General features: G+C 35.4%; 1 long non-coding RNA gene across 3 annotated transcripts; it reads left to right on the top strand.

The window, feature by feature from the left end:
• Window positions 1-334: 334 nt before the first annotated feature.
• On the top strand, window positions 335-21,260 carry LOC107501362. Of its 3 annotated transcripts, none has more exons than XR_004953365.1 (5): window positions 335-1,115; window positions 2,197-2,407; window positions 4,015-4,086; window positions 12,101-17,114; window positions 18,753-21,260. It is a non-coding gene; the product is annotated as an uncharacterized LOC107501362 (long non-coding RNA). The 3 variants fall into 3 exon arrangements; XR_001594733.2 differs by lacking the exon at window positions 18,753-21,260 and having other exon boundaries at window positions 12,101-12,281; window positions 16,974-18,611; XR_001594732.2 differs by lacking the exon at window positions 18,753-21,260 and having other exon boundaries at window positions 12,101-18,611.
• Window positions 21,261-25,850: the final 4,590 nt, after the last annotated feature.

Raw genomic sequence — 25,850 nt, forward strand, 5'->3', positions numbered from 1 at the left:
AAGTTTAACTGTCCATGTAACTGGCCAGGAATTAGTTTTTGAATCAAAGCTAGTCTTAATTTTAAGATTTAGAGTTAATGTTTAAACATATTTTCTTTTCCCTTTATAATTGTGAAGTAGAAGAATATAAATTTTAAATGAAAAGCTTTAGACCAAATAAAATCATTCAGGGAAATTGCATTTACTTTATTTGTTTTTTTAATTTTATTTTATTATTAGTTTTGAGTATACAGTACATTGGTTAGACATTTATATAGTTTATAAAATGATCCCCCTCACTGCTCTTTCTCTCCTCTGGCTCTCCACCTAGCCATCACATTAATGCTAACTGCATTCACTATGCCATGCTTCCCATCCCTATGACCATCTATCAACTACTAATTTGTCCTTCTTTAACCCTTTTAAATTTTAATTATATCACTAAAAATGTATATATTTTACAAGGTAAATTATTGACCAAATGCAATAATTCATTCGTAACTTACAAATGAGTGAATGTATGACCTACATATAGAATGAAAAACTATGAATAACTAAAAGGATTGTAAACAGTGACAGTTGCAGGCTGGAGATAACATAGCAAGGAGATAATCTTAAACTTTACTTTGCTCGTAGGAGAACCACTGTATATTTCCATGAGCAGAGAATGTAATCAGGAGCAGAGCAGTTTATTTGCTGTCACTGATGTGTGGCACAATCTGGACAAATTACAAAAACTGGGTATCAGATGATCTGTAAAATTAGTGTACATAAAAATTATAAATCAATGAAACAGACTTTTTATTCGTATCCACTAGATAGATAGTCATAACTAAAAACGGGTAAATCATTTGGTGAACATCAAACCTTGGCAAATAAGAAAGGATGAATTCCTCATTTTTTTCTCTAAAGCTAACTGATGGGAATCACTCACCCCCACTGGCAGGAATAATAGCAGATCTGCCTTTGAAGTTTCTTTGCTTCATCAGCTGATCCGGGAAAGGAGTGGAATCCTGCAGCCACACTTCAAAGCGACACCAGCTGATTGTTCTGCTTCTGCCTCCCAAATACCCAGTCCACCAAGGATTCGATGAAACTATTTTCTTTGGAAGAAAAATGGAATGACTAATAAACTGGTAACTAACACTCATGTTCTCCTTTTCCTCTTCTTTTTTTTAATGCATAAGCTATTCAGCAGTAAGCAACAGTCAGCCTCTTGCTGCACAGCTTGTGTTAAATAATTGACGTTTAGCTGATGCACTAAGGGAAGAAGTTGGCTTCTAAAGGGCACAGATGTTTGCTATTGACCCCACACTGTTTCAGGTGGAATTATTTATATGATTCATCAGAAAATGAAATGCAGAGTCTATGGTAAAATTGGTGTATGTCAGAAATATTTTCAGTATCGACGAGCAATAACATAAAGTAGCGGTAATAGAAATTCAGATATTAAGAACAAATGTATCTTAGAAAATACAAAGAGAAGGGACAAAAGTATATTCTATGAAACGAAGTAACAAAAAATAGTTATAAAATATGTACTCTTGTGTGCTAGCCATATGTGATCTATAGGATATTCCGTTCTAATACTTGGAATAGGAATAGAAATAGGTACTGGAGAACTAAATGGAAATAAGGGCAATTATTTGCATACCTCTAACTTGTATGCAAAATAAGATCATAGAGATTGGAGCTTAGTCTTAATCTTTTCCCCACTTGATTCCTTAATAAAAAGCCAGAGCCAAACTTACATAAAACTATAAAGCAAGAAAAATTTCCCACCTCTTCTTGTCCCTCTTCAATCTTCTGTAAGTCTATATGAGTGAGACAGGTCTTGAATGAGGATTTAAAAGTAAGGATAAGAAAGTAAGCTGAGAATTAAGGTGGTAAACCCTACTAACTTCTGTAGCACACCTGGGAACTTTTCAGTAGTAGGTCATGTTTCTCCTATCGTTGACCTCTCACCCCGAAATGAATGAATGCCATTTAGCATTGGATTCTGTAACTGATGGAGTTTTCTACCTTTATTTTATTTAGCTACAGTGAAAATAAAGCTGTTTATGTAGATTAACAACAATCCACATTCTAGGTAGGAAGATGGGATAAATATAAGGGGAGGCCACTTAACAGTCCATGTTCATTAGTAATAGTTCAGCCTCAAATTTAATACCAAAAGAAGATTGTATTGTTCACTTCTTTTATTTTTTATGTTTTTAGGTTCAGAATTTCTTGAAAGAGTAGCTTCATCATAGGGAATTAAAAATATTTTGACATTTCAAAGTAGCTGAAGAAAGTTGGGGATTTTTTTCACTGCAACCAACTGTTGGTGTTGTTAAACATAACTGCAAATGCTTCTGGCCTCAGAAATCTTGAGTTTTTTGGGAAAAAAAATGCTCCACATAAATAAGAAGCATTTATGACAGAACAGGTAAATATGTTTATTGTGTGTATATATATATATAAATTTTTTTTTTTTTTGGAAGGGATTGCAAGCATCTCTAGATAACATTTAATTTTGAGGTTTAAAATCCAGGTCCATTTAAGTTGACTAAAATCTAATAGTCTTACATCTGAAAGGTGTTCTAGTAACTAGTATTAGCATAGTAACTAGCCCAAAGTAAATCCTTGGTAAATACTTATTGATTTAATTAATTTACTAGTAATAATTTTTAGAATCAATGTTTTTTATGTTTTAAAAAAATACTTGTGGGTTCTGCTCCTGGTAATAAAACAGTTATCATGTCAGACAAACACTTTTACAGGTGATTATGATTTCAGAACAAAACATAAAAAACAGCTATTTGAAGGTAACCATAAGCAGACAAACCAGAAGGAGGAGGACCCTTGAGAGAGGAGGCTGCACTGGTTGAGATTTGTGTTTATATGGTTCTTTGAAGATATTTCTCTGTCCGCCAATTAAGAGTAGCTAGAACTCAAGGAGAAAGCTACAGTGAAATTGGTTCGAGGAACAGGACAGTGTTCACTGCTCTACAGAGACTGAGAAGTGAGGAAAAACATCACAGGTGGGGAACCCCTAAAAATGCATATAAATTCTGCCAACGCCAAGGCTGATCCTTGAACTGTGAATCTACAGAGACTCTTAGGAATTTGTCAGGGGGAAAAAAAGTAGCCGAAAAGATGAAAGAACTAGGCAGAATTTTCAGCTGCTGCCTACCATAGAAGATAGAGTTTGAGTCCTGCCAATTAATTGTCTGTTAGAACAAAAATCAACACTTTTCAGAGAAAGACTACAGAATCTAGAATCTTAATACCACATCATAACAATGTCCAATATATGATCAGAAAATAGATGAACGGAAAAAACAGGAAAGTAAGATTCATAGTCAAAAGAAGAAATGAGGAAATGTGGTCCATAATCAAGAGAAAAAAAAGTTGATATAAATTGATTCCAAGATGATCTAGATGTTGAATTAGCAGACAAGGACTTTAAAATGTTTATTACAAATATGTTCGATAAATGAAATACTTTCAGATTAATGATAATTGAAAGGCTTTATCAGTAGCAGATCTGTTATACAAGAAATACTAAAGGAAGTTCTTTGGGCAAAAAAAAAAAAATAGCAAATAGAAATTCAAATCTAAACAAACTGTAGGCATAATGAATGACCAGGTGGAGAGAGACAATGACAGAGTGAGTAGGGACTTTTACCAAATGGAGATAAAGACCGTATAGGAGTTTCTCATACTATAATAACTTTTCCATAAACTTGAAATTATGTTTTTAAAGTTACAGAAAAAGTATCTAAATCAATTTCTTAGTAAAACAGATTCTTTTTTTTTTTGTATCATACCAGTCGTTGGCAAAACTAAAAAACAGGCAGGGTGTCTGAAGGTGTTTAGACAACATTATGCCTCCTTCTTCTGTCCTTCATCCCGCAGTATCCAGTATCATTCTGTTCTCTATAAAAATCTACGTCCAAGAAAGAATCTAAAACACACTTCCACAAAAGTATAAATGACTGATAACAATTCAAGTGTTACTTCTCACAGGGTGTTTGTTCTACATTTTAACAGAGAGAACCTTTACTTGGAAAGATATTAAATTTTCAGATAAGAGCATCTTAATGGCCTCTGAAATCATATCAGGTAAGCAATTAACTAAACATCTAATCTTTCGGCTACCACTTCCAATTCTTCCTTTCTGTACCATCTGAGTTTACATTAGCAATCAGAATGTCACCTCTGCCCCATAAAAATTATTAAATGCATTGGAACGCCTAAAAAATAAGAGTGATTCTATAGTTTTATATCTGTTTTAAACAGGGCACAGCGAGCTCTGCTTTTATTGTCTCTGTGAGGTAGGAAGGTAGACAATAACAGATAATCGTCTTTTGGTTACCATTTTACAAATAAGTAAAAGTGAACAATGTGAATGATGAAGTCTTGAAACTTTTGCAGTGTTGGGAAATGTGAATATTAGATGGAAAGAAATGTCTCCAGGGAAAAACAGAGTGGTACAAATGCACGTATATAAAAAAGTGATTTCTGAAAAACATATAGTAAATAACATACCATATTTATTAATGCATTTTGGACTTAGGACTGGTATTTTTAAAAACACACACGAGTAATAATGATTGATTTCTTTTTGTCTGGTGTTAAGTTTTTTATTTATTGTAGTACCTTGCAATTACTAGATGTTTAGCAAATTAAATCAGGTTGAATTCAGTGTTGTACTATCCCAGAAAGCAGTCAGACCTATGAAATTAAGCTATTTTGCTAGTTTCATTCCTTTCTCCTTTCCCCCACTGAAACAGAGAGCTACAGTAATTCTACAATTCTTGGAGCTTTTGCTGGCTGTCCAGTATACTTTATGAAAGTGGTTACCATATTATATTTAATTTAATTATTTTTTTAGTGGCTTAAAACAATGAACATTTCACAGCTGGAGAAATCAAGAGCAGTGTAGCTGGGTGGCTCAGGGTCTCTCAGGAGGTTGCAGTAAAGATGTCATCTGTCAGCTGGAGGAGCTGCTTTCAAGATGACTCCCTCACATAGCTTTGGCAGGAAACCTCAGTTCCTTGCCTTGTAGACGGTATCATATTAATACCCTTCAAAAAGTGGGGAGAAAATAGAGGATGACTTTTTCCCAAAAAATATTCCAGAGCACAGTATACTACATATTTTAAGGTATATTTTTTAAATGTACATATAATTATTCTTCAAAAATTTTTTTTAACAAATCCCAACTCATTATATCAAGGAAAGTGGTTGCAAAGGAAAACCCAAAAAGCAAATAGTCCAAAAATGTTAATTTTTCTTCATGTTGTTATATGCTTGCCTTTCCAAATTAGTTTTGCTATATCAATATTTTAATCATTTGCAATTTCTTAAACTCATTACATCTAATGATGATTGCCAGCAAAGGCAAAGCTATTTGAATTCTGAAGCGAAGAAATTTGCCTGGGGCCTGGAAAGAGGTTGCAGGTAATCTACAAATTTGACACTTGGTATTCAAGCAAACTTGAGTGCACCAATTCCATTTTTTAAAAGAGTAGTCATGGACTACCTTATGAACCAGCAATTCCACTTCTGGGTATTTATCAAAGAAATCCAAAACACTGATTCAAAAAGATATATGCACCCCTATATTCATTGCAGCATTATTTACAATAGCCAAGATATGGAGGCAGCCTAAGTGCCCATCAATAGACAATTGGATATGTGGAATCTAAAGAATAAAGTAAACAAATAAATAAAATAGAAACACACTCATGGATATGGAGAACAAACTGACGGTTGCCAGATGGGAGGGGGCTTGGGGAATAGGTGAAAAAGGTGAAGGGATTAAGAAGTAATAAATTGGTAGCACAAAATAGTTGAGGGCATATAAAGTACAGCATAAGGAACATAGTCAATAACTATAGTGCCAGGTGGGAACTAGACTAATCGAGGGATTGCGGGTAGGCGGGGGCGGGGGGGCGGCGGTGGATAGGGTGGATTACTTTATAAATTATATAAATGTCTAACCACTATGCTGTACACTTGAAAGTAGGATAAAATAATATTGAATGTCAATTGTAAATGAAAATTAAAAAATAAAAAATAAAAGAATAGTTGGTACAAGTGATTGCTTTTACAAATTAATTTCTCCATCGTTACATTCAGATTTAGCAAATTATTGTAGCATCACATTCTGAATTTATTTAAGGAACTACCTTTCATTATTTATAATTCTTAAGCAAAATATAAGATGTCATTACTGTCTTGTATATCAGCAAAACATCAATCAATAAAATGTTGATTGCAAACCAACTTTGAGGAAATATGTCAATAGTCTAGAACATGGGAGGGAATGGCTGGCCTGGCTAATTGTAAACAAACTATATGTGCACTCTTTTGAGGCTGTCAAGGCTTTTATTAGCAAATCTTTTTGAGAAAGGAGTTGCTCCCTTTCTTCCTTGAGATTTTTGATCATCAGAGTTGGCTTTCTCTTTTCATCTTCAAGATCTGTGATGTATTCTGCAAGGACTGGAGATTGGGCTTTAGCATCGCCAATTCAAAGGACAGATATCATTTATCTACAAGTTATAAAAATGGTTGAAAACTTAATTACTCAAAATTTCCTCATTTAGTTGCATTCTAACTTTACTTAAGGTTCTGGATATTTTGTCTACTTCTTAGGTGCCCTACTTAATGGCCTGTGGCCCATTGCCATGGTGAAATAGAATTAACAACAATTCTCACTTATGCTAAGTTAATACTTGTAAAATGTACTCTTTCTTTGTGTGTGTGTGTGTGTATACATATGTATGTGTGTGTGTGTATATATGTATATATACATATGTGTGTGTGTGTGTATAAAAGGACCCTAGCAAATCTAGTATGCTCCAAAAGGATTATAAAATTTTTAGAAACACTAGTCCTTAATTTAGCTATAGAGAAATCTGAACTGAATGTATTAACCAACATGTGACAAATGTAGACATTTGCAGTTCCACTAGCTGATCGTTTTGCCTGAAGCTTGTCGTTTGCTTTTTCAAGCTGTTTGAGAATAAATTTAGCTTGAAACAACTCTGAATGGAGGAAAGTCACTTTATGATCCAAATAATCTTTTTTCTCTTGAACTCTATTATAACTTGTCATTTTTTGCCAATCAAAAAGATGTAGTTCATCTTCTCCTAAGCCATTAAATAAAATTCGAATTTGGTTTAGTTTTTATAAAGTCACATTTAATACAATCAAAGGTGACATTTCTGTATGTTTCAGGACAATCTTGAAAGCACCAATATAGATAAAAAATGAACTAGTTAATGGTTTAGTTAATAGAATATAGAATTTGAAATCTGAGTTCCAGTATGTTTCTATCTGTGCTGTATCATTTGGAACTTGAGTATATCATTAATCTTACTAGGCCTCAATTTTTTCATATATTAAATGGGAATAAGACTGCTTGTACCCCAGGGATGGTCAGATTCTGAATGACATACCACCTGAGCCCCTTGGAAGGAAATGTAATGATGCTTGGTGATGTTGTAGTTTAATATTATTTTACTGTAAAACCAATTTATATATTTAAGAGTTCTAAAGGGAAAAATCAGACATAAATGGAGTCTCTAATTCTCTAGGCAACTAGAGTATTCTTTAGCTTTCTCTGCAGTCTCAGGAAAAACAGCTAACTAACGAAAACTTGTAAATTACACAAATCAAGTCATCTAAACAAAATTGCCATCTATGAACATATAGTAAGGTATCACTCACTGTGACTACATTTTTAAAAACCTTAAGTCATTTGTGTCATCTTTCAAGTAACAATTATATCTCCATTTTTTGGGTGGAAATATGGGCACAGAGAAATTAGGGGAGAGACTCAATGTTAAAAAACAGAATTATGTTATCTCTTGAGATCCTTTCCACAATGATTCTGTGGGTTCTCATAATAGAAAAAAAATGGTTTGGAAGTTCAAGTTGTTTCCAGTAGGAAATAACGTAGACATTATTGCTGGGAAATATGTGGCTTGCCTAATTTATCAGCCTTATTCAAGTTTCATTGAGATAAAGAAAAGGCGAGCAAATCTAAGTTTTTCTTATATTTTTAAAGTTTAATTGCCAAACACTCAAATATAGAGGATTTTTTTCCTATGGATTCATTTGATTACTCCATAGTTTATAAATCACATGTCTGTTTTGTACACTTAATACCAGACAAGTCTGGGCACGCAAAGACTACCGAGTTCACTAAAGCCACTTAACATATTTGGTTGTCATTTAACTATGACTTTGAAAACAAAAGAAGACAAGCCCTTGTACAGTGATAGGCAGGTTTACGTAAATTGCAACACAAACTAAATTTAAAATAACTTCAGTTCATATTGAAAAAGTTATTCTTTCATTGCCACTTACCATAACACTCTCTGACATTTTAAAAAATATCCACAGTAATTAATAAATGTAACAGGAAAGTTTCAGTGCTTCTTCTCCTGTGTATCCTCTTTGTTAAGTCCCAGCAACTGCAGCCACCAGGGCTTTCTATTGATGATTAAATGGAATCTAGCTTTTCCTCCACAGTACTTATCTTGACACATTATAAATCAGAGAAAGAAAGCCAAGAAACATAAATAGTCTTAGGAGCACATACAAAATTTGGGGTTTGTTCATTTGCTTCGTCTAGTATCTCTTTTTGCTACAGTTTCAGTTCAATGACTCAAGAATATCCAAGTTAAAAAAGACTTCTGCAGTTCAGATGTCATCAGTGACCCAGTGGATGTGGAAGTCAGTAGGTGTATTCTGTGGGCATGTGTCAGAGGGGCTAGCTAGCACTGCGAACTGTGGCCAGAGAAAGACCTCGTTTCCATCCCAGCTCTTTTCCTTACCAGCAGCGCTCTGTGCCCTCATCTATAAAACGGAGATAGTAACTCCCACCTCAAAGTTTTATTTTCAAGGTTAAATGAAATTCCCCATGTTAACTGCTTAACATAGTGTCCCACAGAATATGTATCCATAAGTTGTTATTATTGTATACTCTCTTTGAGCCAATCTATGTGATTTATACTAAAAGTAAAGTGAAGCATTGCTAAGATAACCCAAGAAAAAAATACCATTCTCAGGTGTGAAATATTTGTATTATATAATTTAAAAAATAATAAAGTTTTTTACTTTTAATAACATACAATAACAGAACTATAGAACATATCATACAGAATTATGTGCATAAATTATGGCAAATCTGCTTTAATTAGCAAATAAGAACCATTTAGAATTATAATAGCAGGATATACTGGAAAGGAGTGTTAGACAAGTCTGCTTGATTTCAATCCTAGCTTTGTCCCTTGAGCAAATTTCTTTATCTTTGATATTTGGCTTTCTCATCTGGTAAATTAACACCTTGCAAGGTGCAGCGAGGGTAATATACCAGAATTATATACATGTCTATCTATTTATCTATCTACCTACCTATCTAATCTATCTATAAAAAGAGAGTATGCAATATACTATGGTGAGTAGTGATTATTCCAATATTATGCAAATAGAATTTAAAAATTATTTTAAGTGCTATAAAGTAGTCTGATATATATAAACATCTCTTTGAGATTATTTGCACTATTGTTTACCTAAACCTTTTGTCATTTGTATAATTAAAAATTAACCGCAAGGGGGTTGTGATTGTGATGGGGCCCGGGTAGCAGCTTCTGGAGCGAGTGGCGAAGTTCTATTTCTTGATCTGGGTGTTTATTACAAGAGTGTGTCTGCCTTTTAATCACTCATCAAGCTGTATACATGTTTTATGTGGGTTTTGGTGTCTTTGTTTTATTAAAATTTTTAAATAAAAAAAAATTTACTCAATCCAGTTACGGTATGAACAAAGATGAAATCTTAGAAGACTGATTTAGTGAGGTTTTATTATGTTTTTAAAAGACATAAAATAGAACTAACAGGCTAATACATGAGTGAGCTTGCTTTCTACCTGTTTTGAGGTCCTTCTAACCAAGGCACCAAACTGCTATCAGAGATTTCCATTTTCATGTGAAAAATTTTGGATGCTAAATTCTAATAAAGTACAGTTAATGCCATCTGAGATGGTAACAGTTTATATGATAATGTACATAATCAACATCATTAATTTAAAAAGGTGAATCAGATTACAATGCCTCATGATTTCAGTCACCGTAAGCATTGTAGTGCTCACTTAAAGAATAAAAAGTGTAGACAATCAGTGGGTGACAAGTTGAACATGAGTCCACTTTTGTGTAGCTATTAAAAGAATAAAAAAGATGCTTCAGCTATAATATTAATTGAACAAGTTACTATTATCACTAATTAAAGATGTGAAAATTGTAATTATTCTGTCACTTTGGAGAAAACATATGAATAGATATTTTTGGAATACTTTACTTATCTAGAGAAAGCCTAGATAAAGGAATATAGAGGTACCTTATGATATCTAAAGCTTGAGAGAGAGGAAGCAGAAAATCTGTCAAGAATCAAGGAAAACCTGGTCTCTCATCTTGCCCCCATGAGCTCTCTTTTCTCTGTAGACCACCTCTCACTTCTTGATGATCAGCATATGTGCCTCTGAATGGCTGCCTTATGTTTCCAAATATCTTGGGGCCAGCATCTGATGCTAAAGGACTCATTCTATCTAACCACCAATTCCAAATAACTATGGGCAGAAGAGACCATGGGCGTGTTGGTGGTGGAAGAATCTCTGCTCAGGCACTGCAGGGGTAAAAGAAAATGACTTACTAAAATTCAACCTAGACAAGGACATAACCAATAAAATGACTCATTGATTCATTCATTCCACTAACACTGCAATACCATGAGTCAGTCTGTGCTGAGGATTCAAGGTTGAATAATGGCCAGTCCCTACCCTTAAGAAGGTCAGACTTCAGAAAACATGACAGAACATCTAAAGAAATTCTTTATAGAGGACAAAATAAAAGAGGTATAAATGAAGTCTTTCAGGATCTGATATCCTGGTGATGATTGATTTTACAGAGGAGATTATAATAGGACAATCTTGAAACAAGAGTATTAAAACTCTTGTATCAAAGCACAGTCAAACAAAAAAAGTGTTAATATACTTATATCAAAGTTAGGAATCTCTCTTCAATGAAGGAAACTATGGATAAAGTTTTGATAGACCCTAGAGAAGATTTTTGCAATATCTAAAACTGAGAAGGATCTAATTCAAATCAGTAGGAAAAAATGATGGGTGCTCCAATAGAAGATGGACAAGCATAGAGAAGAAGCAATTATCAGAGGAGAAAACCAAAAACTTCACGCATCATTCATCCATAATCATTTATACCAGTTAGACCAGCAAAATCAACAAGCTGGATAGCTCAAAATATGAGCAGGGGCTGTGGGGCTATAGGCTCTGGTATGGGAGTACTGCTCTATCCAGCACTCATTAAAATCTGCATTAACACTCTGCATCCAGTGCAGGAGGAAACAAAGTGGAGAGGCCAGCTTGGAAGGGTTCTTTGTGTGATTCTAAAGACAACGGAGAACCGAAACAAGATTCTAAGCAGGTCAGTGACAGAGCCAGAACAAAACTGATGGCAGTGTGGAGTTCAAAATAGAGGGAGAGGAAAATGGCAGCTTAGAAAATGAGTTCAGGGGCATGTATATCTAAATAACATACAGCGAGTAAAACAATACCAAATAGTGTACAGCCACAAGCCATTACTATGTAAGAATAGCAGAGTAGATTTACAAAAGAATTAAGCACAACAAATTTAAATTAACATTCATAGGTTTCTTTTTCCCATGCAGCAGCTTGTTTATGATTTTTTAATTGTATTGTTTAGAATTCTGGAGTCTAAATATTGAAAGTGTTACTTTTTAAAAGAAACATACACGGAGATTTAAGAATAGAGTCATTATCTTTTATTCCTATCTGGAAGGTGAAGTCTTGGCAGCTTTTGATTTCAGACAGTTCATTTTTACACAACTATTATGAAAATTTAGAGCATAGTTATACATAAATTACTTTTTAAAGAATGTAGCTACACTGAGTTTCTGGGATTATGAATGATTTTTCAAAATGTGTTTTATATTTTCTATGGTTTCTACCATGAGATTGTACCCTCATAATTTACCATTTTTCCAACTAAATTCTGAATTTTAATTTAGCTGAATTTAACATTTGTTTTAGGTAGAGGTGAAATGGAATTGCAAACCTTTAAGCTGAACCTAGTTTCTCCTGCGAAATTAATTGGTCGGTCCAGCTGGTAAATGATGTCACTGCTGCCTCAGCCGATGGGCAAAGCAGCCGTCCCTCACCCTGAGGAGTGTGGGCAGGTCTGGCCTGGCCAACTCAGATTCCATGCGATGAGGTAACCTACAGAGAACCCGTGATATTGAAGGCATGAAACTCACCAATCCAACAAAGCAGATGGTCAATAAATGCTTGTTAGCCTCTCTTTGTATGTGCAGAGTTAATTATCTCAACTTTTAGAAACTGTTCATTTTGGCTTCTGTAACCTGAATGTTAATTAGCATCCCTTTCTCTTTCCTGTACATCTACCCATCTCAGGGCAATGCCAATGCTGAGAATACACAAAGTGCTTTTTCTTACTTGCTTCTGGTTTTCTAACTGCTTTTTCCCTCTGCCTCTCTCCTTGTTTTTTTTTCTTTTCCTCAGCTCCAGTCTGTCGCGTTTTCTTTTGTACCCCGTGTCCTAGTCTTAATGGCTCGTTTTTTCATTCATCCCTGAAAAGGCTGTATTGAGACCAAGGCACAATCTAGACAGACTCTGGGCAGAATATCTTCTCCAGTAGGACTTCACAGAGACTTATTTGGGAGGACTTAATTCTCATCTGGCAGTGATGTGGTCTAAATCCAAAGAACCATGTAATCATTATGCTTCTTGCTAGAATTTTTTTTTTTTTAATACTTAGGATGCAGGTTAGCTCTTCATTTCTTTATTTTATTGAAAATATCATTCATCTACTAGAAATGGTATGCACCTATGCCAGGGATTATGATATGTGCCATATTCTGTTAGGCCTAATCTCCTTAGTGGTCTTAAATGAAACATGTTTAAAGAATTGCTTCATACTTTTTGGCTACTATAACACGATTTATTATGTTAAAGTAATAGATGAATAATAAATAATTAACACAACTGTACTCTACTTAGTGCAATAGGTGAGCTCCTGGAAAGTAGCACGTAAATAGAATTGTGACTACAAAAATATAATTTTAAATTAGTAAGCTCTGTGAATAAATTCTATTGTTAATTGCTTAAAAATTAAGGAATCTTGTAATAAGAAGGCAGCATTTTTAAGTGGGAAAATAATGGAATTTGAAGTAATAAGAGCTGGGTTTCTGTTCCAATTCTGCAAAGTATGAGGTATATTATTCAAACCACTCTTAGCCACAGTTTTCATTTATAAAACAGGCATTATTTCACAATGTTCTTAGCAAATTATAAAGGACTATACAGGTGTGAGCTATTGCTATGATTACCTGCAGAGCCTTTTAATTCACACGTTCTTGTGTGATTCTCCTGCAACCTGTGGTTAAGACACAGATGATTTTTATTATATTTTGATATACAGGTGGAGAAACTAAGCATCAGAAAAGTTTAGCGATTGATCTAAGGTAACATCACCAAAGGTGGCAGAGGCAAAACTAAAATTCAAATTTTCTGACTCCTAAATCTGTAGATTTTCTACTACATCATTACTACCTCAGACTTTGGGAGTGGGGAAGGGGAGGGGGAAGGAAAGAGAAGATGAATAATTATGCACTCATATACTTTTCTCCACTATAGCGGAAAGAGAAAAGTTATGGGAAACAGTCTTGGTTGAAATTTTAGATCTACTTCTTATAAGCTGTGTGAACTTGGATATAATACTTAACCTCACTGAGTCTCTATTTATAAAACAAAGGTAATAATATCTAATTTGAGTGTGGCTTGGATTAAATAAAATGATACATAAAATGATATATAGTATATAAAAAGCATTTATTAAAGAAAATATTAGTACCAAATTCAAGCCTACATATGGAAGAAAAGAAACCAAATACATCTAAAGTGGCTTGGAGACAGTTGATAGTTTGCCTGTCCTGATCCTTTAAGGGGCCTTTCTGGGGATCAGGAGAAGAGAAATATTATCATCATCCATGAATTTCCTCCCCTCTAGTTATTCTTGCCATCAAAATTGCCTGCGGTTCAGAACATCCTTTCCATTTCTTTCTGAGAAGCAACAATGAAATTAATTCTTGATTACTAAAGGAAATGGAAAATTTTCGGTCGCAGACTGAGTACATAAATTTATAAATTCTGTTAACAAATATTTTTAAAACTCCGACAATAAAGAATAGGAAGCCGTCATCAACAAATAGGGGAATTCAACAAATTTCTGTAAAACAAAAAGTGTGTAGAAGGGGGTCAACTGATGAAGTAGACCCCAGGAAGCCTGGACTATTGAGTGGGACTGTACTGCAAACATTGAATGAAGTGGGGCTGAACTCAGGAGGCTTTGTTAAAGACCTGTACATTAAAATCAATCCTGACTCCATAACCCTCCCCCACTTCCCTATTCAAAGTGTCTTGTAGCCAGTTTAATCCTCAAGCAAAGAAAAACCATATTTTCTGAGGGAATCAAAAGAACCCTCCAGGGAGAACTGAAGTAGCCAGCATGGTATTGATGATTCAGGCAAAACCATCTCTTTTCAGCACTCTGCCTAATGATGCCTCTCCCCTGCCTGTCTGCCAAGTCCAAAGCAAAGCATGCCCAGATGACAACTCCCTCCTTTGTACCCAGTACTCTCTATCAATCTTTCAATTTTCTTATTTTCAAATAGAAACAGACACCCAAAGAACATCAAACCTACAAAATGGAACAAAAAGGACAAGTAAACAAAGAGAAAAACTGCCCCTAGAAGAGACTAATGAAACGGAATAAAATACTTTAATTAATAAAACAGATGTAACACTTTAAATAATATAATTAGTACCACCGTAGAGGAATGAATATATCCATGAAACAAAGATAGGATTCTGTGGAAAAGAAGTAGTCAAAAATAGAAAGGGCTCATGGAAATAAAATAAAGAAAAAGAAAAATGTCACTGAAATCACAAATTTGACAGAAGGGTAGGAAGATAAAATTAATCATTCAGAAATTAAACCAATGACAAACTTACAGAAAACAGAACCAAAAAATAAGAGACACAGAGGCTTGATTAGGAGGTCCAACATACAACTAATAAGTATTCCACAATAAAAGAAGCAAGAAAACAGAAGAGATGAGTTTATAAAAAAAAATAATAATAACATGCATTCCATAAGTTGTAGAGAAAGAGATTGTAGGATGTCTACAAAGATGAGTGAAAAAAAGAGCCATACCAGGAAATGTCACTGTGAAATTTGAGAACGCCAGGCATTAAAAAATTCTAAAAGCCTCAAAAGAGCTGAATAGAAAGGAAGAAGTCTAGAAGACATTCTTCCAGAATGAAGGCAGAATAAAGGCACTTTCAGACAGGCAGATCTACAGAAAATTTACTTCCTATCTGCCCCTTTTCTGGAAGCACATGGGAAGGTTTTCGGGTAAAATGAGGAGGAGAACCTAAGAAAGAGAGGATACGAGCCAGGGGAGTAAGGAAGCGCCATGATGACAGCCGTGTGGCAGTCTCAGAATGAGCAGGTCCAGATCAGAGCATGGGGGCTCTGGAGGGAAGGTCCCTGGAAGAAAAGTGGTACGACTGTTTAGTTAGACCAAAATAGAATGACCGTGCGCTCAGAAAAATAAATAAATAAAGGTATAATAAAGGCACTGGATCCAAGAAGCTAACCAGAAACTCCAGGAAAAACAAAAAGCTGTATCAGAAAACCACGGTCTAAGTTCAAAAACCTGGAGTTTCAAAAAGAAAAACGGAATAGTTTTCGAGCAACGGAGAACATGCACGAGAACCTGGAAGACAGAAGGGTTATGGTCAAGAAGACATATTATGTTAACGCTATGTTCCTTCTTACAATAACAACAAAAAGTAATGAAAAACTCCAGAAAAAAAGTATAAGAAAGGTATTTTCCCAATGCCAGGCAAGCTGAAAGGTGACGTGCTTGAATGTTATGTTAGGACCATGCATATTTGAGTGGTGCGAGTCCTCAGGGAAAAAGCATTGTGTTTTTAGAAACTATTTGACTATTCAATGAACAATTTTTACAATCATAATAATGTAAATGCCATTCATTGTTTTTAATATTTAGAATCAGCGTATAGACAAATAGCAGAAAAATTTGTTATGGTCGCAAAGCATACTATAAATGTGATGTTTTAAAATAAAGGTTTAGCTCAGAAAGGTTGAGATGGAGAGAATGAGCTGAGTTACTAACATGATACAAAATGGGGACTTGGGAAACAGTGTCGGGGAGCTAAATTCTTAAATAGCATAGCAGGAAGTGAATAGGGAACATTTAAAGTTGATAAATCCATAGTGGTATAAATTTATAACTTATATATGTGGTGCTAACTACTAGAATAGGAGGCAAAAATGACAAAACTGAAGTTGCCCTACTTCAGGCCCATCATGAGAAGTCAGGGTTTTAAAGAAAAGATTATACCGTTGGGAAAAAAAGAAGGCAGAAGGAAGAGAGGAAGACCAAATATGAGATGGATAGACTCCACAAAAAAAAAGCCATAGGCATGAGTCTACAGGAGCTGAACAGGGCTATTCAGGACAAGACATTGTGGATATCACTCATTCATAGGGATACCAGGACTCAGAGCAAACCCAACAGACATAACACACACACTAAAACAAATGAAAATAGAATGTAGCTAAAAGTGATGACTATCGTGGGAGGAAAGGAAACAGTGAGGAATAGGGCAGAGGATTATTTGCTGCATGATGATCCCTTTCTAACTTATTTTATATCTGATAAAAATTCTAATTTTTGTTTAGTTTAAATTAATTAAAGCCTAGTATGCATTGAATATTATGTTAATACTTTTTACATGCTTCTATTTTGACATGTTAAGTGCTTTGGTAAGTACTATTATTATTCTTATCTTACAGCTGGAATACTGAGGCTTATAGATGTTAATAAATTACTCAATGCTACACAGCTCTTAAGAGCAGAACTGAAATTCCAGCCCAGGTCAAGGTCAAAGAAGCTCTTCTTATTCATGATGTGATATCATAATTTGAGTGTGTAAGGTAAATGCGTGACATGCGGGAGAAGTTTTAAAAGCAAGCCTTTATTGGGAGAGCGCTCCTGGGCGAGGTTCACTGGCTAGAAGAGGAGAGGGCGCAGAGGAGTCATGCCCTGGGACGGGAGGGCATAGTTTTTATAGGGTTATGTTGGGGTAGGGTATAGAATGGGGAATGTCTGTTGAGCATCCGAATTAGGGTGGTGGCGCCTGGGCTTTAGGGTGGGCCGGATTGCAATGTCAAGCTGAGAGAGAAGGCTCCAGGCAGGCTCCCCCCACCTCCACTGACCTAACAGAGTGATTTTCAACTCATTTCCCCAATGCTCAGATGAGGTCTGCATCATCTGAAATAGTGCTAGGAATGGTGGAAGGAGAAGGTTTTTTTCTACAACTCTGAAGAGTATAAGGTTAGACATCAAAGAGTCAGAAGAAACGAATCAAACTAAATATGGGACTGTTTTAAAGAAGGCAATATCTGTGGTGAGATGAATTTCTAAGAGTTCTCAATGAGGACTTAAAGAATTTTTAGAAAAATTATTGTGGTGCAATCTAATCCAAGACCCACGGAGCCAATTGAGATGAATCGTGAGCCTTTATTAGCCGGCCGGCAACTGACTCTCCACCACGCAGGGTTAGAGCGGATCAGCCTTGAGATCCCAGAAAAGGCAGTTTATATAGCCACCAGCACATCCCTGAGCAGATCACCACACCCTGGTTAACAGAATCAGAAGTAAATCCTTAATGCTGGCTTACTGGAAAATTGTCCACCCATAACAAAATGATCTGCATAAACCCATAATTTAGCTCTGAGGGACTCTCTACCCCACTCCCCAGAACATATGTCCACACACACCCATGCCCAAGTAGTAAGTACTGTTAAAACGATAAGTTTTTGGTCTTGAACTTCCATTTTGTGACTTCCATTTTGCATAGTTGATTGCCTCATTCTCTAATTTTCTTTGACAAACCATGAAATATATTGCTCTATTTAATTTTAATCTAACCCTGACCACCTCCTAAAGGCATCACCTCCAAATATCATCATATTGGGAGTTAGGGTTTCAAGATATGAATTTGGGGTGGGGCACACACAAATATTCAGTCTATAAATCAAAATTATCCAAGCTTCCACTGGAACTAGAAAAAGAAAAGCTAATTAAACTCAAAGCAAGCAGTAAGAAGAAAATAAAAAATGATAAGAGCTGAGATCGATAAAACTGAAAATAAAAACAACAAAAGTCAGTGAAACCAAAAGCTGGTTACTTGATAAGTAGATGGGACAGCACTTGTAAATTCTTAATCTTTTAGCAGGGAATGAAATGGGACATCTCTTGCAGAGTTAATCTTTTTAGTAAGCCTAGTTGTTTTCTTCCCTCCTTTCTTTGGAAAAAAAGGCCCCCTTCCTCAAATCCTAATAATTGCCCTGGCAACTCAGATCCTCTGGCTATTGATAAGGGTCATCAGCCCATTGTTAAGCAGAAATAGTGTTAAGCCAGACTTTAAGCCAAAGGTCTTTCTTTTTACTCTTTAAGAAATATATTAATCAAGCCTGTTTCCCTTTACTCACTTAATAGGCAAATCAATAATAGAAATTAACAGATGTATGATTTAAATAACGAATTTGTACCTTCTTTTTCTTGTCTAGGGACTAAAGTGGCACTTCAGCAGGAAACTCTAAACCCCACCTTGACTGAGGCAGGAAGGAAAGAGCTCCATTAAACCCCTGAAGGCAAGAAGTAGGCCTATTCTCAGCAGGAAGCAGATGCAGAAGAAGAGACCTCCTGTCTTTCAACATCCATACTAATAATGAGGGGGTTTATTAGAAAAGAGGTGGGCAGGAAAGTTAGTTAGGGGGTTTCAGGTCTGTCTGTAGATACTGAGTTCATCCTATTTTAGAAGCATCCGCCCTAATCTGCCCAGAAGACATTTTTTTAAACTCACGCAAAGAAACCTGTAGGCAGAGATTTAGGTACCAGTTTAAACTAGTCACTCACACCTGCGCAATGAAGACCCCAACGACCTTCAACTCACCTAAGTCTCATTATATCATCATTGTAATATGATGTGTATGCTCAGAAGTTCATTAATATCATTATAACAGACTGAATTCTGGGAACAAATATGTGCAGAAAGCAAAATGATGAATCACTGAGTCCTATCGATCTTAGTTGTCAATCAAGGAAGCCCATTCCTCTAATAAAAGTAATCACCCACAGCAAAAAAGGGATAAAAACTCTAAAGTCTTTGTTACCAGTCCCTTTGAGCCACTCTTTTCTTGCTCAGTCTCACTTGCACGTTTGGAAGTATACTTTCCTTTCTAATTAAACTTTTCTTTTCTACTATATTTCAGTGTCTTGCTCAATTCTTTGTTCGAGACAGCAAGTACCTGGACAATGCACTGGGAGAGGACCCCACTCTCCGGTAACAATAAGATTTTAAAAACTTGAAAAACCTCTAGCCACACTGACTAAGCAAAAAAAGAGAGAAGTCACAAAATACCACTATTACTACAGAACCTACAGACATTAAAATATTAATTAGGGAATATTACATGTCCCTATATATTCAACAACTTAGATAAAATTAACCAATTCTTTGAAAGACAAAAATAAAAACTTCCTGGGCTGAAGAAAACCTATGTAGTCAATTAAAAGTGTTCATCCAGTTTAAGACAACATTTATTTTAAAAAGTTTATATCAAACCATAATCTTGAATTATATAATCCAGCAAATTTTGAATTACATGAATATTTTCTTCTTTAGTCTATTAATATGGTAAATTACATTGACTAATTTTTAAATGTTGAAATGGTTTTGCATTCCTGGGATAAACTCCACTTGATTGTGATATATTATCATTTTTACATATTTCTGGGCTCAATTTGCTAATATTTTGCTGGATAGTTTTGTATTATATGTTCATGAGAAATGCTGGTCTGTAGTTTTCTTGTAAGATCTTTATTTAGTTTTGGTATCGGCATAGTGCTGGCCTCAGAAAACATGTTGGCATGTTTGGTAAAATTTGTTAGTGAAATCATTTGAGTCTGAAGTTTTCTTCATGAGAAAATTTTTATTTTATACAAATTCAATTTATTCAATAGATACTAGACTATTTCAGGTTATCTGTTTTTTCATGACTGAGGTTTTGTTGTAAAAAGTTAATTGATGATATTAAGATGGGAATTTGCATATTTTTTATAATATTTAGAAATATGAGGAATAGAAATACATGAAGACATAGCTAGAAGAATTGAAAGTAGTTCCCTCTAGGAAGACTAGGAATTAGTGGACAAAGGTCTCGCTCTGCCATGTGTGGACATAACCAGGAAGAGAGCCCTCACCAAGAACCCAATCGTGGGGCACTGGAACCCTAATCTCAGACTTACATCCTTCAGAACTCTAAGAAATAAACATTTGTTGTTGAAACCACCCAATCTATGGTAATTTTTTACAGCAGTTTGAACTGACTGAGACAGTATAAGACCTTTCTTTCTTTTTTTCTTCTCTCTTTTTTTTTTTTAATATGAGCATTTAGTGCTATAAATTTCCCATAAACTAATTCAGGTGTATTCTATAAATTTTGTTATGTTGACTTTTTATTTTCATTTAGTTCAAAATATTTTCTAATTACCTTTTAAACTTATTTGACCTACAGGCTATATCTATGTTATTTAATATTTTGAGTTTTTAGGGAGTATCTTTCTATTATTTTTTTGTCTTATTTTGTTATGGTCAAGGAACATATCTAATGTGATTTCAGTTTTTTAAAATTTGTCAAAATTTATTTTATAGCCAAGAATATAGCATCTAGTAATGAGATAATAACTTTTTTGTTGTTTAAGAAAAAGTAGGTTATTATTTGCAGGCAAGAACATCCCAGCCGATATACCATTTTACTCTTAGCTTTGACTGAAATCAGAAAACAAGATAATAGAAGTAGTTCCAAACAAATTATAGCATATCTTGTTCATTGCTTCTGCCTACTGTGAAGTATCCCATAGTGTACATCTATTCCCTCCGTGATGGACACCTAGGTTATCTCCAAATCCCCGCTATAACAACCAATGTAAAAATGGAAAATTCTCCAGTAAGCTAGTCACAAAGACAAGACAGGGAGTGATATCTTCAAGCGCCAGCTCCCAAGAAAAAAAAAAACAAAACACATCACCGCCAGGATGCAGATAACAGAACTGTCTACCAGGCCCTATTTGCTATAAGATTTAAGAGTCCCCCAGAAACAATATATTTTTGTACTAGACGATAACAGTCAACTTCTGCTTCTATGATCTGCTTAATGTTTAACCAGGGTGTAGTTCTAGGAGATATTCTGTGCAAAGATATACTAATGGCTAACTTCTGCTTCTGTAAACCTGCTTGCTTGTTAGATGTAGTTTTAGGATTTATAAGCTACCTCCTCTGGAAGCTTGGGGCTGATTCTCTAGTGGGGAGAGTCAGTCGCTGGCCAGCTAATAAAGGCTCATAATTAATCTCAACTGGCTCCATGGGTCTTAGATTTGAACGTGCCACAACACCAATGCTGCAATGAACATATTCATACATGTTCCCTTGTGGGCCAGTGGGCTCTTTTGGAGGGGAACTGCTGAGTACAGCTAAGAGACTATCTACCTGATTTGATTAAGTGTCACCAGATGGCTCTCTAGAATCCACACTATCCAGACTCCCATCTCAGTCGCTACATCACCATCGACTCTCAGCATCATAAGCTTCCTGCTTTCTGCCAATCCAGTAAGTATAAAGGGATATCTTTTTGTTGTTTGGTCTCATTCCTGTCATTACCATGGAGACTGAGCATATTTTCGTATGCTAATTAACCTTTTGGGCTTCCCCTCTTAAATGCTGTTGTTACTGTTATCTGGATTTGCACTTCCCCCTTTTGTCAGTTGAAATTCTTGTTTGTTTGTTTTCTTTCCCTATGTGTCTACATATTAGACCATGTTTGGTGTAAGATACTGCAAAAATCCTCTCTCAATCTGATTTCGCTGTTACTTCTTTCCCATAGTCTCTCATTCTCCATGTAATTAGAAAATTCAAATTGCTTGCACCCAAGGCCAGTGCCAGTCAACTGCCCAGTGTTCCCTCAAGTAGATACTGTCTGCCCCAGACACTCTCACCAGCAGAGCACAAAGTGGGAGAGGCGCCTGGTTCCTGCCACAGCTGATGCTCTGCTCCTCTCTGGCTTTACTGTGGCAACTGCTATGACTCAGCCCTGCGCTCCTAATGACTGAAAACCGAAGGGGACTTGGACACCCAGTGAGGTAGTAAGGGTGGAGAACCCTCACGCGGACTGTGTGTGGGAGTGGGGTGGGGAAGGGGCAGAGAGCTAAGGCCCTGGGAAAATTTTGCGTTGGTGCAGTAGGCACAAACACTCCACTAGGCTTTCAAATACAAAAGGCTTTAGCATAGGTAAAAATTGGTTTCTAAGTAAAAGACTCCCAGGAAAAATGTGGTATTGGGCTACTGGTGAGAATTTCCTCTCCCCAGGAAGGGAAGCTAATAATCTGCTATGAGTCAGCAAAGGAGGCCCTTGAGCCTCACTCAGACCATAGGCCCTCTGAGGGTGAGGCTTAAATCAGACTCAAAGGCTTTTAACTAGAATGAACCAGTAAAGTGACAGACTCCAGTTGAAGTGGCTTGGCTGTAAACAACAATAAAAAACAAAGCCAAATATTTGAAAATGCTGAGATCTAGTCTCACGATCACGTCAAATTACAATAACTAAATTTTATGTGTTGCTTCCACCTCTATTGCTAAGGTTTAAGCCCTGAGAGTTGGAGTCTGGCAGTTGCAATGGGGGCGTATGGTAGGAGTGTGAACTACTAGGAAACCCAAACTCCTAGGCTTCGTTGGAGCATATCTTGCCATACGCTGCTGCTGGGCAAAGGCGGACAGGCTTCCTTTTTGAAAACTCTTTGAATAATAGAATTGAAATGCAGCATAAGCAGATGTTTATACAAAGGATATATCCCTTCTGCAACCTCCCCAGTCTATTTTTCCTATCCATAACCATAGACAACGAAATTTTAGTGGGAAGCAGAGCTTAGTCTACTCTTTCCATCAAAAACACTAGAGAGATGTGGTCTAACTCCAACTGTTTAACTAACTGGTAAAGTTATTCATGGAGCTGCTCAACCCGCATGACAAAATGACAACCTCTATGTTGGGTTTTGGCAAATAAAGTGATCAAAAATCACATTGACAGGCAGCCTGCTAAAGTGCCATGGATTTATGTCACCAGGACAAAAAGAGTCTGTTAAGTGGGGCCTGTGGTTAACTTAACATCCAGTGTACCTATCTGAAAATGAGAACCACACAGAAATAAGCAGAGCCAAAGCATAGAGAGACAAAAAATTTAAGACATAGTATGAATCCATGAATTTAGCCATAATGGAAGCAACTTGTCTATTTTGGTACTTTCATTTCTTGCTTAAGACAGTTTAAATTGGATTTCTACTGAGGGCAACCAAAATGTTCTAAGTGTAGTAAGAAGGAAAGAAAGAGTAAAGTTTTCACTAGTTACACTAACTACCTGGAGAACCCCAGAATATCAGCTGAAATCTTATTCAAACAAATAAGAGAAAAGATGAATTCTTTTTTCAGTAAGTGATGTTGGGACATTAGATCTCTACCTTATACCAAAATAAATTTCAGAAAGATAAAAGATTTAATTAAGCTATAAAATAAATAGAAAAAAATAAAGACAAATTTATTATCTAATTTGGGAGTAAGAAAAGCCTTCCTTAGCATTCAAGCAAAAGCAGAAAACAAGCAAACCAAAAATATAGACTTGTAAAAATTAACTTGTGTTTTAATAACAGTAAATAATAATAAAGCACCATAAAAAATTCACTAAGATAAATGACTTGGGAGTATGATCAGGTTTGGTGCTTCCAGGGGCCACCTCAGGAAGTGGGGAAGGTGATTAATTTGATTTTAGACATGTTGATACTTGTGAGAACAACTCTCTCTGTCCAAATGAACAGATATAAATGTGGAAAACTGAAGGGTGACCACAGGTTAGAGACATGTGTTTGGGACAATTCGGCATATAGATGCAAGTTAAATCGACTAGAGTGGATGGGATTACCCAGAAATGAGAAAAGAAGTGGTCCCCAGAACCCTGCAAAACACTGATATTTAAGGAACATTGAAGAAGAAAACCCAGGAAGACTCTGAGTTCTTTCAAGGCAAGAGGTATTAGGATTTATTTTGTGGCCTAGATAATGCCGAGCACTGCACAAGGTGCATATTTGATATTCAATACACATCCTTTTGATTGTTCGCATTTGCTTCTTAAATTTAATTAATTTTAAAACATGTCAATATGTATAATTCAAAATTCAATAGGTGTGAAAGGATATTTTCTTGGTACCCCTGTCTCACTCTTTTCTCTCCTTGGTATCAATAAATATCAATATTTTCTTGTGTATCCTTTCACAAATATTTTATGTATATGAGAGCAAATAAGAATACTTTTTCTTTATTTAAACCCCTGGTTTCAACTCCCTTTTTTAATCAACACAATATTTTAGAGATTGTGTCATGTCAGTAAATAAAGAGCTTTTTCCTTCTTTTCATGACTATAGCATTTCAATTTATAGATTACCATAATTTGTTTAACTACCTCCTTTGTGATAGCAATGTAGGTTTATTACAATATTTTGCTTTGACCTACAATGCTGGAATAGAAAAACTTGATTGCATGTCATTTGATGGTAGTGGTTTTAAAATATGTCACTTTGATTAGGCTCAACCACAGGCCTCACAATTCTCTTCCCTGTATATTTCCTGCCAGGGTGAGACACGTTTTTGTCACATGAGATTAGAAGGCAGAAGTGAAGATGCAGCCATATTGTTTTTACCTCGGAAGGTCAAGATGGGATTACCAGGTGCTTTTGTAGCTCACAAGCATTGTTGCTTAGCTGATGGCTCATCTCCTTAGAGTGGAGCAGTGGGCTATACCTACTCTAAGTTTAGAAAAAAAATCCTAATATGGTTTCTCATCTGCTTTTACAGCTTACTTTTCTGTATTTAAATATGTAGACCCTTTGGAATTTGTCCATGTATTTACGCAGAAGGTTTACAACCGTTTATTGAGTATTCCGTTTCTTTCCCCATTAATTTTAATGTCATTCTCAGCATATTATACATTCCTATATGTATTTTGGTCTATTTCTGGACTTTCTCATCCTTTCCACTGATTTTTATGTAATACATTCTTTTATTTATTGAAATTTATAATATTTAAAAATATCTTATTGGTCCAATCCTTAATTACTCTTCTTTTTCAGAATTTTACTGAAAATCTTACTGTTATTTTTTATATAAAGTTTAGAGTCGACTTCTCTAATTTAAAAATCCACTAAATCCATTAAATTTATCAATTGCTTTAGGGAGACTTGATATTTTTATAATATTGAGTCTTAGTAGCAAGAACACTGTATACTTTTCACTAAATCAGTTTTTCTTTTGCTTCCAAAACCAAATTTAAAGTTTTTTGGTAGAAACTGCACATTTATTAGTAAGCTTATTTCTCGTTATTTTAGTGAGACAATTGAAATATGTTTTTTCTTCCACTAGATTTTCAAATTGGCTATAATTTATATGGTTGCTTTTTTCTCCTCATTATGCTTTTAAGTGGGACACACCTGAACTGTCGTAGGCTCGTTACTGTTGGTCCTTTTTTGTTCCCCTCGTTAGGTTTTCTAGGCAGTCTTAAAAACAG

Source organism: Rousettus aegyptiacus, unplaced genomic scaffold, assembly GCF_014176215.1.
Source record: "Rousettus aegyptiacus isolate mRouAeg1 unplaced genomic scaffold, mRouAeg1.p scaffold_m13_p_11, whole genome shotgun sequence".
NCBI classification, from domain to species: domain Eukaryota; kingdom Metazoa; phylum Chordata; class Mammalia; order Chiroptera; family Pteropodidae; genus Rousettus; species Rousettus aegyptiacus.